At 47.3% G+C, this 14,747-nt stretch overlaps 1 protein-coding gene across 3 annotated transcripts in view; it reads right to left on the bottom strand.

Moving 5' to 3' along the window:
- Large1 (LARGE xylosyl- and glucuronyltransferase 1) overlaps positions 1 to 9,442 on the bottom strand; it is a 453,235-nt gene extending 443,793 nt beyond the window's left edge. For all 3 annotated transcript variants that reach the window (XM_048356361.1, XM_048356369.1, XM_048356383.1), the window contains exon 1: positions 8,431 to 9,442. The gene's annotated coding sequence lies outside the window, so the exon portion shown is untranslated. The remainder of the gene's footprint in view (positions 1 to 8,430) is intronic.
- Between the last annotated feature and the right edge of the window lie 5,305 nt (positions 9,443 to 14,747).

The raw sequence follows: 14,747 nt of genomic DNA, 5'->3' as shown, positions 1-14,747 counted from the left end.
TGGGAGAGTAAGACCATCCCTAGGGATCTCCACAGGCTCAAGTGACTAAAAGTGATCAAGTGCAGCATGCTGGCACTGAAGAAGGTGCTTCAGGTATGGAACCCACAGGAGCACAATATATAAAAGAGAAAGAAGGCTGGGGACAAGGAGCCTAGAAGGAAAGGATGTGAGAAGTCAAAGACACACTATGTGGCAAACAGGAACCTGAGCTTCTTCTCCACCACCCACTGGATAATCTTTATGTCCTTAGCCTGAGTGTCCAAAAATGTAATGAAGGAATTGGTCTGGTCCAGGGGTCTCAGGTCTCCTTGCAGATGAGATGGTGTTTCAGAACAGGCTCTGGGAAGCCATCGCTGAAAACCACATACTGAAGATCCCAGACAGCAATGTGATTCTCTGATTCCCATAGGCACAGAAAGGAGGAAAACAACAACATCAGAGGAAGGCTCTTCTTACCATGGCAATGATTCTCTCTCTATTTCCCCAAGCCCAGTTCATTCCCTGATGCAGGAGCCACAGCCCCCCTACACCTAAGTTATCTAAAAGTCATCGTCCCCAGCACTGGAAATATTGCCATCTACTATCACCCATGGGGGCTGTTGTATCGAAATGCTCTTCCAGACATTTTCAAGACCAGGTGGCATCTGAATCTGAACCAGCTTTAGAGTGTACCCATTCTTCTCACTCCAGAGTTGAAATCCCTTACAAACTCAGGAAAGAAAACACAAGACCCATTTGGGCATTGTACTTGCTTATTTACAAAGCCATCAATGTCTGAACTTCAACAATGATCCCTCAGAGAATTCATTTTCCTGATCTGCAATGTCCTTCAGTTTTAAAATGAGGACTTCCTAGATGGCTTCAAAGAGCTGCAGATCATCTTAGCACCACTTAAACCTACAACATTTCCCTCCTTCCTCCACCACCGCCAATTTTGAAAACAGGACCTGTCATTCATTCATTAAATACATCACTCAGTGAAGACACAATTACTTACTTAATGCAGATCTACTAAGTACCAGACACTTCTCCTGGAGGTGGGGAAAGCCCACCCCACTTATCATGCAGTGCTACTCATCTTGGCTCCTGAAGACACCTCTAAATGCCATTCCCAAATGAGAGCTGACATCAGACAGCAAGGCTGGGACACAAATAGTATTGGCTTATTAAAGATCCACCCAACTGTTCTGGAAACAAAAAAGGAGAAAGATGGCTTCCAGTTAGCCATCACCATGCTAGCCTCATGGAGCAATAACATGTGTCTAGTGTATCCAAGACAGATGCAGCAATCTCTAATCACAGAATAACATTCAAAAGTGTCTGATTCCTTGCTGAATTTAAATTTAACAAAACAAGAAGAAATCCCCACATGCCCATGTTCTGTTGTAAATCCTCCCAAATTCTGCTACCATGGAGAGGTAGAAAGATCAGCCAAGCCTTTTCTTCCCAGTTGGCTTTGGTAATTCAGAAAAGAACTGTGTTAAGAGCAAAGCTCTCCTAGTAGTCAGGGCTCCATTTCCATCTGCACACACTGCCTGTCCAAAAGCATAGCCCCATGATGTGCCGAGAGGCTCAAATTATGGGTGAGACTATACTTGCGACTCTACTGCCAGCCTGTGATTATCTACAGCTACAGGTTTCCCAAAATTACCTCTGGAGCCTTAGTGGGGTCCATTTGATTCCATTCCTAGAACAAATTCTTTTCAGTTGAACTTTAGAAGAGATAAAGGGAAAAAAGAGAAAAAAAAAAACAAAAAACCACACACAAAAGGCTGTGGAAGAGAGTTCCATCACAGTGAATGAAAGAAGAGCCAGTAGACACATATAATTTGGGGTTTTTACATGTCTCATGCGTACCTCATCTAATGTATACTTGACAGAAACAATATGATCACCTTTGTCTTTGCACGTATGGAAACCCAGATTCTTCCTTTTTTTTTCAGTTCTTCATACATTCACCTTCTTAAAGGTGGTGGAATGGGGGAGGGGGACTCATGAGCATTATTTACGATCAAAATCTCCAGAAAAAATATCTAAGTAATCAATCAGCCAAAAGGAAGGAAGCACAGCTATGCCATTGCAGCATGCTATGGGTCTGACTGTTTAACTCCTGTACTCTTTTATCTGTATAACAGTTCAACACTGGGCTTCTCCCCAGGTAAACCTCTTGTCTTAGGTTTTACCTGATAGGTAAAAGTGTCCATCATGACTATCATCATGACTATGTTAATCAAATCATTTAAAATTGAATAAAGGAACAGCTTATTAAAAAGAGGCCCCCAATAAATCCTTTTAGTAAAATAAAATCTTTTTGTATCTTACACAATTACTTAATTCAATTAATTGGTTTTAAGGTTAGATTTTTATATGTCAAGTTCTCCTAAAATAGAGCACTCCCCCACTCAGCCTCAATATTAAAATAATAATGTAACAAACCTTATATTTACATTGCACTTAACTTCCAATTTCCTCTTTGTAATAAACACTGGCTCCTCCCTGGAGTTCAGGATTGGGGGAGGGGGTGGAGGAGACACAGTGTGGTGATATAGCCTTAGAAGAGATAGCACCCAAATATGGGGGCAGACAAGTTGGTTTGCATTTTTCCTGCCTTAGACTTCTATTCTAAGGTTTTTCTTCAGCTCTATTTTTCTTCAAAGGACCTCTGCTTTCATATTTGCCCAACAGCTCCCCTACAAGGTCAGACAATAGGTTTCCCTTCGCCACACGTTACAGTCCAAGCTGTGCCAAATCCTCATGGCCAAGTGGACTCAGCTTTTATCTACTTAATATTGAAACACTTAAAATGACCAACATTGTTTTTGTTCTGTTTTATCAAAAAGCACTTCACTCTCAAGTAGTAACGAAGGAATAAAGGAATAGTGTAACATTCCGGCATCCACGGCTTAGCACAACACATAACAAGCAAACAACTGGGCCTGCCCACATTACACACAATCTACAACCAACGCAGAAGAGATGTTGAAAACCTGTGCACTGGCACTGCATGCTTGAAGTGCTTTATTATATTTCAATGTAGAGTAGACCACCGCCACCACCAAACTAGCACAGACGCCTCCCATTTCAGAGCTGGAAAACTACAACCCTATGGAGTAGTCTGAGCTTTGCTACTTATTAGCATGAATAAGCTATTTCCCTCTCTAGGTCCTTAAATTCCTACTTATAAGGTACATAATGCCTTCCTTATAAAGACAGTTCCTGAAGTCCAGAGATGTCAAGAAGTATTTTAAAGTCACACAGCAAGGTAGCATATGATAAAATAACAAAACTAGACCCTAAATCTTCTAGTTTTATTTCAAACCACCCTGTCTCCCACTCAACTCAAGGTTGAAGAATAGACATGAAGCAGAAAGGAAAATGCAAGTATGCACATATATACAACCCCCCCCCCCCACATATACACATCACAAACATCAAATACACACATCTCACACACATGTGAATACACATACAAACAAAATACACATAAACAAACATGAAACACATATATAAACAAACACATAGAAAACACATACCCACCCAAACTTTTGGCTCCTGTTGCTAAAGAATGGCCAGTATTTGACTAAAGATCATTGTATCTATAGTATCTTCCAGTGTCTACATTGTTGTTATCTTCTATGTAAGGCTGGATACTTATACACACTCAACCAAGCTCAGGTGGAAAATATTTGAGGGGAAAAGAAAAGTCTGTGTCTATACTGAAAAAAATAAAAAGACTATTTTTCTTGGCATTGTTGCCTAAAAACATAGTATATAGTATACACAGCATTTTACAGTGGCCTAGGTATGATAAGGCAAGCACTTACAGGGGATTGAAAGTGTACAGGCAGACACCATTTTATAAAAGGGCCATTTGTGGAATATGATAACCATCCAAGATCCCATGCCCCACAGATCACACAACTGCAGCTTCCCTCCTCTGGTCAAATACACAACACACATGCACATACACTCTCAACTCTTTTCCAGCAAAAAAAAAAAAAAGAAAGTTTATAACACAACAGGAATTATTTTAAGAACCTTGTTCAACTGCTAATAAACACATCCACATCTCTACCCAGAAACAGATCTGATGAGTGGCGTTTATTCTCACAGAAAAGGGCCTGTTTTTAATTCGCACTATACTATTTGTCAAGTAACACTGTTGTTTCTCCACTGCTGCAAAATCACATAATGAAAGGCCCAGATGTGATTCCTGTACACAAGAGGGCACACTCTGGGTTGATATTCAACCCTTTCTTTATTTGCATTGCTAATCGTGTTGGAAGGGAATGGGCAAAATGTTCTATGTTGAAGAAAGATGCATTAAAAAAAATAATAAAATCCCCTGTTTCCTGTTTAAGAACAATGGGAGATAATCAACTAGTATTCTTGGATTACGTTTGGCAACCATTCCTGCCACCATGTAAATCAGTACAGCATGAAGCTGGGGCATCACTTTACTATAAAATCCTTCTACCTACAAGCTTTCCTTTTCCAGCACAGTTCACCATAAAGGCACAATTACTATTGATTATTCTCCCTACAACACTTACATTGAGGGTCCCATGCTGCTCTGTCTGACTCTGACTGCCTCCTTCCCCTCATCTACCCAGTAAGGGATGAGCAAACATCTGCCTTCCCAAAAGACTGCAGGCCGAACATGGAACCTCTAAAACTTCAGCCCAGATCATGGTGCCTGCCACAATGTACAAGTTCAATTACTATGTACTGAGAGTTTTCTGAAAGGTAGTTAATGAAGCCTTCACTTCACTGGCTTGTACATACAACTTTCCAAACATTACTGCCCTAAGGAAGCTGAGTACCTCTCAATGTCAAATACTCTAGACTAGAGGAGCAACAGTAACGAATTCTATGATGAGACTGCATCTCCAACATGTGCCAATGGCAGCAGGAGCATGGCACTTCCATTCTCCAGAAGGAAGGGATGTCTCATACTAGCCCCAGAGCAGTACCCACTGCTTCCTCCTCTCTGAGAACCTGTGGCTGGAAATACCCTCCCCCTGGTTCACAGGCCCTGAGGAAGGCCTGCATCTTGTCTCAACATTTTTACTTGACCTCCCTCAGATTCACAAGACTTAGGACCACAGCATGTATGCTCTCCAAGGAGGGTTTTCCAAGTTGGCATTGAATGGCAAATGTACTGACACTTCCTAGTTCCAATCTTTTATGTCTTGGCTATATTGTACCTATGGGAATCAATTTGCCTTAACAGTAGAAATAAAGCTTTATGCTGACCATTTTTCCTACACCACAATAATAGCTCCCATTAAACTATCTAAATATTCACTACACATGAGTAAGGAGTCACAAATACAGGTGAACCCCAGAGTTCAAGGCAACGAAGTAACTGAGGCAGATTCGCAAGTTCAACAGTATAACTTTGGACCTTTTAGAATATAGTAAGACTTAAAGTGTGTGTGTGTGTGTGTGTGTGTGTGTGTGTGTGTGTGTGTGTGTACTAGTACTTGAACTCAGAGCCTAGGTGCTGTCCTCTTGCTCAAGGCTATCACTCCACCCTTTTACCACAGCATCACTTCTGGCTTTTTGTCAGTTAACTGGAGATAAGAATGTCACAGACTTTCTGGCCCAGGCTGGCTTCAAACTGTGATCCTCAGATATCAGCCTACAATGTAGTTAAAAGTATAGGCACATGCCACTGGCACCAGCTGAAAACCTAAATCTTAATGACATTCCGCCCCCCCCCCCACCCCTTGTGCCAGTGTTCTGAAACAGACATTTTCTTCTTAGATTCGACCTCTTACTTTTCATGTCTTCCCACCTCAGCATTCAAACCCTTGGCTACTGTGGGCAAGGCTGGCTCCTGTGGGTAGGACTGGCCAATAACACTTCGTTTTTCAGGGAAATACAATTATCTTTACATACCGCTGGAAGAATCCCAGACACTAATGATACTGTTAAAGTGCAGAAAGCATCTCAGCTCACAGTGCTACCACCCTGTCAAATGTTATGCTCACATCTGGGTAAGGTATGTACAGCAAGAAATTTTAAGTTTGATGGAGTTGATTTTAGATATGATTTGAAGTGCAGTGACTTTTATAAAGATTGTGTGGGGTAGGCAGCCAAAAAAAAAAAAACCCAAAAAGGAAATTCTTATTATAAGCCGCTAGGGAATTTAAAGCTAACATGGTTCGCTGTCCAAAGGGTCAGGTTTTCAGGAACTTCTGTCTTCCAAAAACACAGAACTTAGAAGCCAAAACTTAAGTGTACAGAATTCCCCACAATACTTGTAACTAACCAGTCAAAATAACAAGTCAGATATAAGCATGCCCATCATTTAAACATTTGAATGCCACAAATTAATTCAAGCACAGAGTAGGTACCAAAAGGTTAGGTTCATGAGCAATAAAGATAAGCCATAGTCTCTCCCATCCTCACTCATTGGTCCTGTGCTTTCTTCATCGGTGTTGGAATAGAAAACTAGTCCCCCCTAGTGTCCTGCAGGTGACTGAAGTACAGACACATGGCAGGACACAACCTCCTGCCTTCCACATCAACTTTAAAGCACAACTCAGAGATGCAGAACCAAGAGAAACATTGGATAACATTTCCAAGAGACACAAGTACTTTTTCCTTTTCTAAGGCCCTCTGAAGTGTATTTTAAAAGTCAAAGTGATTCATATGCTCTTACATCAAAACATTAGTCCATACCCAGTAAACTTCATTAAGCCAAGAAGGCCCATACTTGCTGGCAGTTACTGCTCACCCTAGACTAGTGGATTCTTTTATTTAAAAAACACTTTATCCTACCAGGGGATTTGTCTTTCCCTGCCATTCTCAAAACTCCATGAAGATCTAAACTTGGATGACTTCTGCCTCTCTATTCAGCTTCTTTTCCTTCTTGGGATGGAACTAACAGAACCAAGCTTGATAAACATGTGCTCTTCTCAAGCAATTTTCACTGAACTAAGGCATTCTTGAAAAATAAAGGTACATAAGAGATGTGTGAAACTTCCTCGGTCTTTGTATTTTTATCTTTTCACCCCCAGTGAGGGCCCAGCAGGCCTGTGAGTAACTCCTTCATGTCACCCATTTATGAGAACTGAGAAAAGAAACCAACACTGGTTCTTTTCCTAATTTAGAGCTTGCCTTTATCTTGAGTCTGTCAAAGCTGCTCCAGAGGTGGGAAGAGGAGAGAGGTTAAGGAGGGAAATTAGCCTGAGGTGACTGACTGCCTCCACAGAATGAATAAGCACTTTGGGTCCTCACCTGTGACAGAGAGAGGTTGGCACTTAGGTGATGCCCACGCCCCCACCTACCCTCCTTCCTAAGTCCCCTGGGAGAATTCAGGAGCCTGACAGTGTGCTAGCTCTCTCTCTTGGGGCACTTATATAAGACCCTGTAAAACTTCCTGTGACATTCAGGGAAAATGTAAGCTGCTATGTCGCTCCCTCAGGAGATCATTTTAATGGACCCAGTGACAAAATTCACGGATTCAGAATTTAGCAGAAAGCTGCTCAAGCAAGGTACATCAGCACAGGGACAGGAGGAAAAAAAAAATCCATCCCCATTAAACAGGTTCACCCAGGGGATGGATTCCGTGTGTGAGAGACAATCTGTTCCCTCCAAAGTGACCCATTTAAAATCTGATTGTTCTGGAGAAAGCTCATAGGTTTAATAAATTTGAGATGGCCAAGGACAGGCTTGTAGAACTAAGGTGGCTTAGAAGCATTTAAAAGAAGGTAATAAAGGTAATGAACAAAATAACTTGAGAATGTACAAACTTTGGAGTCCTTACTGCAACTTTGGGCAGCGGTGACATTCAGGAGAATGATTAACTACAGATTGATCCCTCTGTAGGAAAAGCTCTGTCTAATAGGACAGGCATTCTGGCTGGGTTTTCCCCCTAAAGACACAGCTCCCAACCAACAGCTGTGTTCTAAAGAGACACTTGCAAACTGTGACCACACACCCCAGATTGCCCTCACTGCAACAAGGAGCAAAGAAAAGTTCACAGCACCACATTGGGCAAAGGCATGTGAGAAGCTCGAAGAAAGACCTAGCCAAACACAGCAAGCTTCCCAAAGCACAGGTTGCTTGCAGCCAAGACCTGGGAGAGGGTACCAGGGTGCGGCCATACCCTCTCCTGGAGAAACGGGTCCTGTGCTTGCGCCTCTAAGCCTAGGAGCCTGCCAGGACCATGACACAGATGGGGAGGGGAGCAAAGGCGGGGGGGGGGGGGGGAGTGAGGGGGGAGGGGACACTGGGGACTCTGGGGTCTTCCAACTCAATTCATTCCAAAGCTCCCGGCCCAGGCAAGTGGTAGCTCTCCATTCTCTCTCCCAGTATCCTGAGCACAGGGGGTACCAGCCACAGGTTCAGAGAACTTTGTCCAGCGCTGCTCACTAAAGCGCCCCCGTGCAGGCTCTCTCTGCACCCCAGGGCTCTTACCTTGACCGGGAGTGCCCCCGGGAAGAGAGAGATGGCAAAGAACCGGGATGCCTGGAGATACCTCCACCGGTAACACGCAGGGGGGAGGGGGTTCTAGATCGGGGTCCAGGCTGGCGCTGCCCCAGTCCCAGCGCTGATGCCAAACCAAGACTTCAGGACAGACTCGGCTTCAAACGCCGCGGGGAGGGTCCGGGTCGCCCAGGCTGAGTACTGTCTCTTCTTCTTCGCCTTCTTCTTCTTCTTCCCCCGGGGCCGCTGCTTGGAGCTGCTCCGGGCCGGGAGAGCTCTTCCAGGCCGGGGGCGCCCCGCATGAGCTGGAGCCCGGGCGCACGTAAGGCTGGATCCCGGGAGCGGCCGCGGGACCGGCTCCACCTCCCGTGCTCCCGGCGGCTTCGCCCCTTCAGGGCAGGGCCTGCCCGTAACCCGCCCGGCTGGGCGAGCGCGGCCGCGCCCCCAAGCTCTGGGCGCCGGGGCTACGGCGCAGCGGCGGGGCAGTGGCGACTCGGCCGGGCTGGGCGCCCGGAGCGGTGGCGGGCGGGCTGAGGGACGGGCGAGCGGACGAGCAGGAGGAGGGGGGGGGGGCTGCAGCCGGCCGCCGCTCCCCCTCCCCCCGGGCCTCCGCCGCCCGCCCGCGGCTCCGCGGAAGACAAGCGCTGGAGAGGGCCTCGCCCCGGCCTGGGGCGCGGGGCCGGGGGCGCGGGGCCGCGGGAGGCGCCCCGGGAAGGTCACGGGAGGCGCGGAGGCGCTGCGAGCGGCGCGCGGAAGGAGCGGTGGGTGCAGGGAGCCGAGGCGGACGGTCCCCGCCGCCGGGAGCGCTCGCTGGCCTCGGTCGCCGCCGTCTCCGCTGCCGCCGCCGCCTGCGAGACGCGCCGGCTTCCCGGAGCGCTCCGAGCTCAGCGGCCGCCGCAACCGCGGCCGGCAACCCGGCGCCGCGGGCTGGAGCTGAAGCGCGATCCCCGCCTCCCGCGCCCAGCCAGGCGGGGTTCACCGCGCGGGGACCCGCGGGGGATGCGCGCTGGCGGGCGCTGCCGTGCTCCCGGCTCCGGGCTGGCCTCGCCGCCGCCGCGTGCCCCGCGCGCCCGGCTCCCTCAGCAGCTGCAGTGACTGTGTGGCGGTGTCAGGTCCGTGCAGCTGGGGGGTGGGGGGGTGGGGGGAATAGACCGCGAGCTGGGGCCGGGTTCCAGCGGGGGCGGGGCCTCCGCTCGCCTCTGGGCCCGCCCCAGACCCCGTGACGACGTGCTTGGCCAATGAGCAGCGCAAGAGCCGCGCGGGCGGAGACCCCGCCCCGTACAGGCTCCGCCCTCCAGCCGGGCCCCGCCCTCGGCTCCTAGGGCTGGCCGGCGCGTGAGGCGGAAGCAACACCCGGAGCCGGGATCCCGGGCCGGGTGGCTGTGACCGGGTGCTAGTCTGGCGGCTCCCGCCCTTCTCCCCACCCTCCCCACCTCCACCACCCGGGCTGCTCGGGGCCGTCCGGGGCTTGGCGCGCCTGGCGGAAACTGGGGGGAGGGAAGCGGGACTGTTCGGCAGCTGCTGTTGGGGACGCTGGCGCGCTCGCCAGGCCTCGGACTCAACAGCCGTCGTGGGAAGTTTCCCTGCCTCCATCTTCCACTGGGGTCGCGTTTCCCCCTCGGAAACGTGCAGTTGTGGGGCAGCCAGGGACGGCGAGGAGACCCGGGAAAAGGTTTGACCGCGTCTGTTTGGGTTCTGGATCCAAGAATCCTGTCCAAGACTCCCTGGTTTTCTTATCTTTTTTTTTGGGGGGGGGGGTGTCCGGTGGAAAATCTGAGATGCCCTCCCCAGCACACACACACACACACACACACACACACACACACCTCCCCGATCTGATTGTATCCCCGCGCCCTCCCTGCTGGCACCAGAACCCCGCGGGCACCAACCATCCATCCCCGTGAATGGACACCCGGGGCCAGGGAAGGAGGTGCCGCCGAGCCCTCCGCCCGCCGGAGCGGGGCGGGTGAAATCGCTTCGGGTGAAGGAGGCGGAGTGTGAGTGCACCGAAGAGGGGGACCGCCCCTCGGGAGGAGACCCTGGGGAGGCGAAACCAGAGGCCAGCCGAGAGCGAGGGTGCCGGGCAGAGGACAAGTCCGACTCGGAGACCAAGCTCCTCCGGGCGCACAATCCAGCTCCCGGGTTTTTCCTCAGCTCAGTCCCTAGGCTTCGGAGGGTCCCCTGGCTTCCCCCGCCCCCCCCCCCACGCCCTCCTACCCCAGGTCCTCACCGCTCCGGAGCCCATCAGCCGGTTCTTTCTGCGCATCTTGTCTCCAAACAAAACTCAGCCTAGGCGGCAGGAAGCCCACCCGAGGAAGGATGGAGAGGGGAGGGATGCGCCAGGAGAAATATCTGAGACCTGCTGCTGGTGCTGACCACATTCCCCTAGGTCAGGCTGCGCCCCCCCGTGCCCCCCCCACAGGCTTTAAAGGGTCCAGTCCCTCCCTGCTGGGACCTGGGTAGGGCCTAGGTACCCATCCCCTTGGCCTTTAGCTTTCCCCGTCCTAGCCTTAGTCCCTGCTTCCCTCCCTTAAGCCAGGACCCCCACCACCAGCACCACCAGCAGCTGGTGCCCACCCCATCCCCAGCTCCACGCGTGGTTTACCTAATCTCAGTGGTAGACCCGGCCGAGAAGAAAGCGAACAGAAGGTAACCGTTGTCCAGCAGAGTCCCTGGCGAAGAAGTGAAAAATTAAAAAAAAAAAATTGTTTGCTTTGGGGCTTCAGGATAAGTTAACTGCGAGACTGGGGTCCTGCTGGTTTATCTCTGGGAGGTTGAGCCTTGCTGCGCACGCACGATCCTGGGATAGGAGATGGAGATCGTATCTGTTTTTTGATGCCATTACGGTGTCGGGAGAGCATTATATGATAAAATATTATCTAATATCCTAGAGAGCATTAAAGTGTCAAAGTTTAATGCCAAGCCTTTTAGCTCAAGGCAGCTCAGCTCTTATTCTGAGGTGGAGTTCTGTGCTAGAACGTTCAGACAGCAAGGGGAGCATTTTTAATATTTTGCGGGCCGAAATGCCCTTCCTCCCTTCCTACTCTCTTCCTCCTCCCCATACTCCAACCCCCACCCTGGAACCTGGTAACGTTAAACCAAGAATTTGTGCTTTCTTTTTATTTATGGCCTTGCTTCACTTCATTAATGGTGTAAAATGCATTATTACAATACATTAGCATATTAATAAGGGGAAGGGAAGAGAGACTTGAAATTTACAAGCAAAGGAGAAATAATTGAATTACATCAGAAACTAAAAGATAAGCATGTGGGCAAAGAAACATTCCTATTATAATTACCCAAGTGGAGCACATTCTCTAGATCTTAGAAAAATATGACCAGGGAGAGACATGTCTATTCTGGTCACTGTGGTATATTGAAATTGCATCTTATCACTAAGGGATTTCACAAAATTTACTATCATCAGGTCAGTAAGCACCTTGAATGTGGAAAAGCTTTGCTCTATCGATTCAAGGTTGCCAATTTTTAAGTCAGTGGCTGATCTAATGCTCTGAATGGTAGGAATAGTGTTCAACTCAAATTGAACTGGTTTGTTCATAACCTGTCAAGACTCACATCTTAAACATCCCTTTAGATAATTGTTAGAGCTCCTGAACTCCCTAGTCCAAGTAAATTGTGTGCTTGGCCATTTACTGCATATATCTATATATGACCATAGATATACATTGATGCATAAACATATATATACATATGTATATGTTTGTTGCACTCTGTGTAGTGTATTCATCACTACACAGTTTTTGCATCTGTTACTGAAGAGATTCTGAAAGGTCTCCACTTATTAGGGTCAAGGAGACCTAATCTTAAAAAAATAAAAACAAGTTAAAAAAAGGTCTTAAAAGTACCACTAGGGGGCCCTAAAAGCATCTCAAAGAGGTACAAGCTCGCCTGAGTTATTCCTGTTCTCATTTTCTATGTACCTAATGAAGCTGGAATCTAAATGCGAGGACATGGTATGAAGACAGATCAGGCTTTCTCTTTTAAAAGACATGTGTCCAATTTGACTCATGAGTCAAGAATTGTATTCCCCAACTCTTCACACACACACACACACACACACACGCACACACATCTTAAACTCATATATATAGATATACCTCTTAAACTTATCCCCAGTAAGTGTACCTTTCCAAGAAAGACAACTCCCCCAAGATTTGGGGACACATTCTTCCAGGGTTGGTTGGTTGGATGATTGAATCTTCGGGTGGGGGTGGGGGAGGGGAGATTTAACTATGTGTGTGCTTCCAGGCACCTGTATGGGCCAGTTTAAGTGAAGGGCATATGGGCACAACATCAGAACAGAGTCATGAAGGCCCAGGTGGGACCAAGCATTTATTCTTGTTCTTTGGAATGGCAGTGGTGTTGGTGGGAGGAAGGGGTGGTGCCTAGGGAAAGGCCAGCAGTATGTATAGTGGGAGTGATCAGGTGCTTCCTACCATGTAATATAGACATTGCGATATTTCAGCAATGATGTTATTTGTCAGGACAACTAAACATTAGGTCTGGTTCATCAGAAAGCTGCCCCAAAATGTGTTTGTATGCTACACTATCTAACAACCGAACTTTCAAGCCTTCAAAATCCTCAGCAGTTACATACTATCTTTCCCACATCATCCCAATAAGTAACGTTGAAGATGTCCTTTATGAGAGTTGGGAGATAAACAGTGCTAACATAGAGAAGCCTAAGTTTTCTTCAACCAGTGCTTGGGAAATATGGCAAAAGTATTCTATCCAGACATGTTTCAAATGAAAATTTAAGCACCAAGCATGACACATTCCTCTGGCATTTAAGCCAATAATCAAAAGACATTACTGAGCAAAACAAAATGCCTCTATCAAGGATAAAACAGGAGAATGCCACTTCGAAGCTAAAGAATTAAAGAATATTGCAAAAGCTACCAAATTAGCGCTAATGGAAGTATGATTTGAACATAATTTAACTGGAAACAAAACAAGGCCAGAATTGAGACATGAAACACGGGGTAGAGGGGCGGGGGAGATGAAGATAAAGTCTTCCTTTGTGGATTAAAAAAATATTTTGTTCCTATCATCATGTTCATTAAGCAAGCTAGATACAGGTATTCTCAAAATAGCATTATTAACTTCCGGAAAGCTTGCAGCCACAAACCTCAGAGCCAGCTAATTAGAATGGATTTGGCTCTAGGCAGAGGAACCCATTGTGTTCAAAAGAGAAAGTTTATTTACTCCCTTATGGGCTGTGAAAGTCCGTCAGAGTAAAACCTTGTCAGGTTTGTAGCTCCCCATCTCCTTGTGAAGGATGCTGAACTAGAGATGTGAAGCCTCTCTGGAGATAGAAGGAAATATCCCTGCTAAAGAGGGCATCTTAAATGACAGAACAAGCTTATCTTCTCAGGTTCTAGCCCCCATGAAGAAACAGGACTGCAAGTTAAGACTGGAGGGCAAAAATGGAAAACATTAGCACATAGGTAAAGGTATTTAAGTCCTAAAATAAGATGATAATGTAACTTTTTGGAGCTTTTAAGTAAGAAGCCCTGTTTTAAAAAGCAGTTCTGGTTGTGTGAGTATGGTTTCGTTTCTGCTCTCTCCCATTAAGAAAACTATAAGCCATACATCAGTGGCTCGCTCTTGTAAACTTAGCTACTCAAGAGGCTGAGATCTGAGGATCAAGGTCCAAAGACAGCATAGGCAGGAAAATTCATGAGAACTTTTATCTCCAGTTAATTACCAAAAAGCCAGAAATCAGATTATGGCCTAAGTGACAGAGTACCAGCCTGGAGGTTGGAAATAGGGGAAGCTAAGGGACAATGCCAAGAGCCTAAGTTCAAGCCCCAGTACCAGTGCAAGGGCACATGCACACACACACACACACACATACACACACACACACTATAAGAATAATAAAGAAAACTATCAGAACGGGCTGGGAATATGGCCTAGTGGCAAGAGTGCTTGCCTTGTATACATGAAGCCTTGGGTTCGATTTCCCAGCCAGTACCACATATATAGAAAACAGCCAGAAGTGGCGCTGTGACTCAAGTGGCAGAGTGATAGCCTTGAGCAAAAAGAAGCTAGGGACAGTGCTCAGGCCCTGAATCCAAGGCCCAGGACTGGGGAAAAAAAAAAAAGAAAGAAAGAAAGAAAAAAGAAAAAGAAAACTATCAGAACATCTGAAAGGCTGGTAGTTCATGGGGCACATGCCTAGCATGTACAAGGCCCTGAGTTTGGTCTATAGCATAGCAATAAAAATAAGAACAAAACAAAGGGGCTTATAGGAGGAGCGTCGCTGTTCAGCTCCATGAGAACAG

The sequence above is a fragment of the Perognathus longimembris genome, chromosome 1 (assembly GCF_023159225.1).
Source record: "Perognathus longimembris pacificus isolate PPM17 chromosome 1, ASM2315922v1, whole genome shotgun sequence".
NCBI lineage: Eukaryota > Metazoa > Chordata > Mammalia > Rodentia > Heteromyidae > Perognathus > Perognathus longimembris.
The sequence above is the reverse complement of the archived record's forward strand: the minus strand, read 5'-3'. Positions and strand labels throughout refer to the sequence as shown.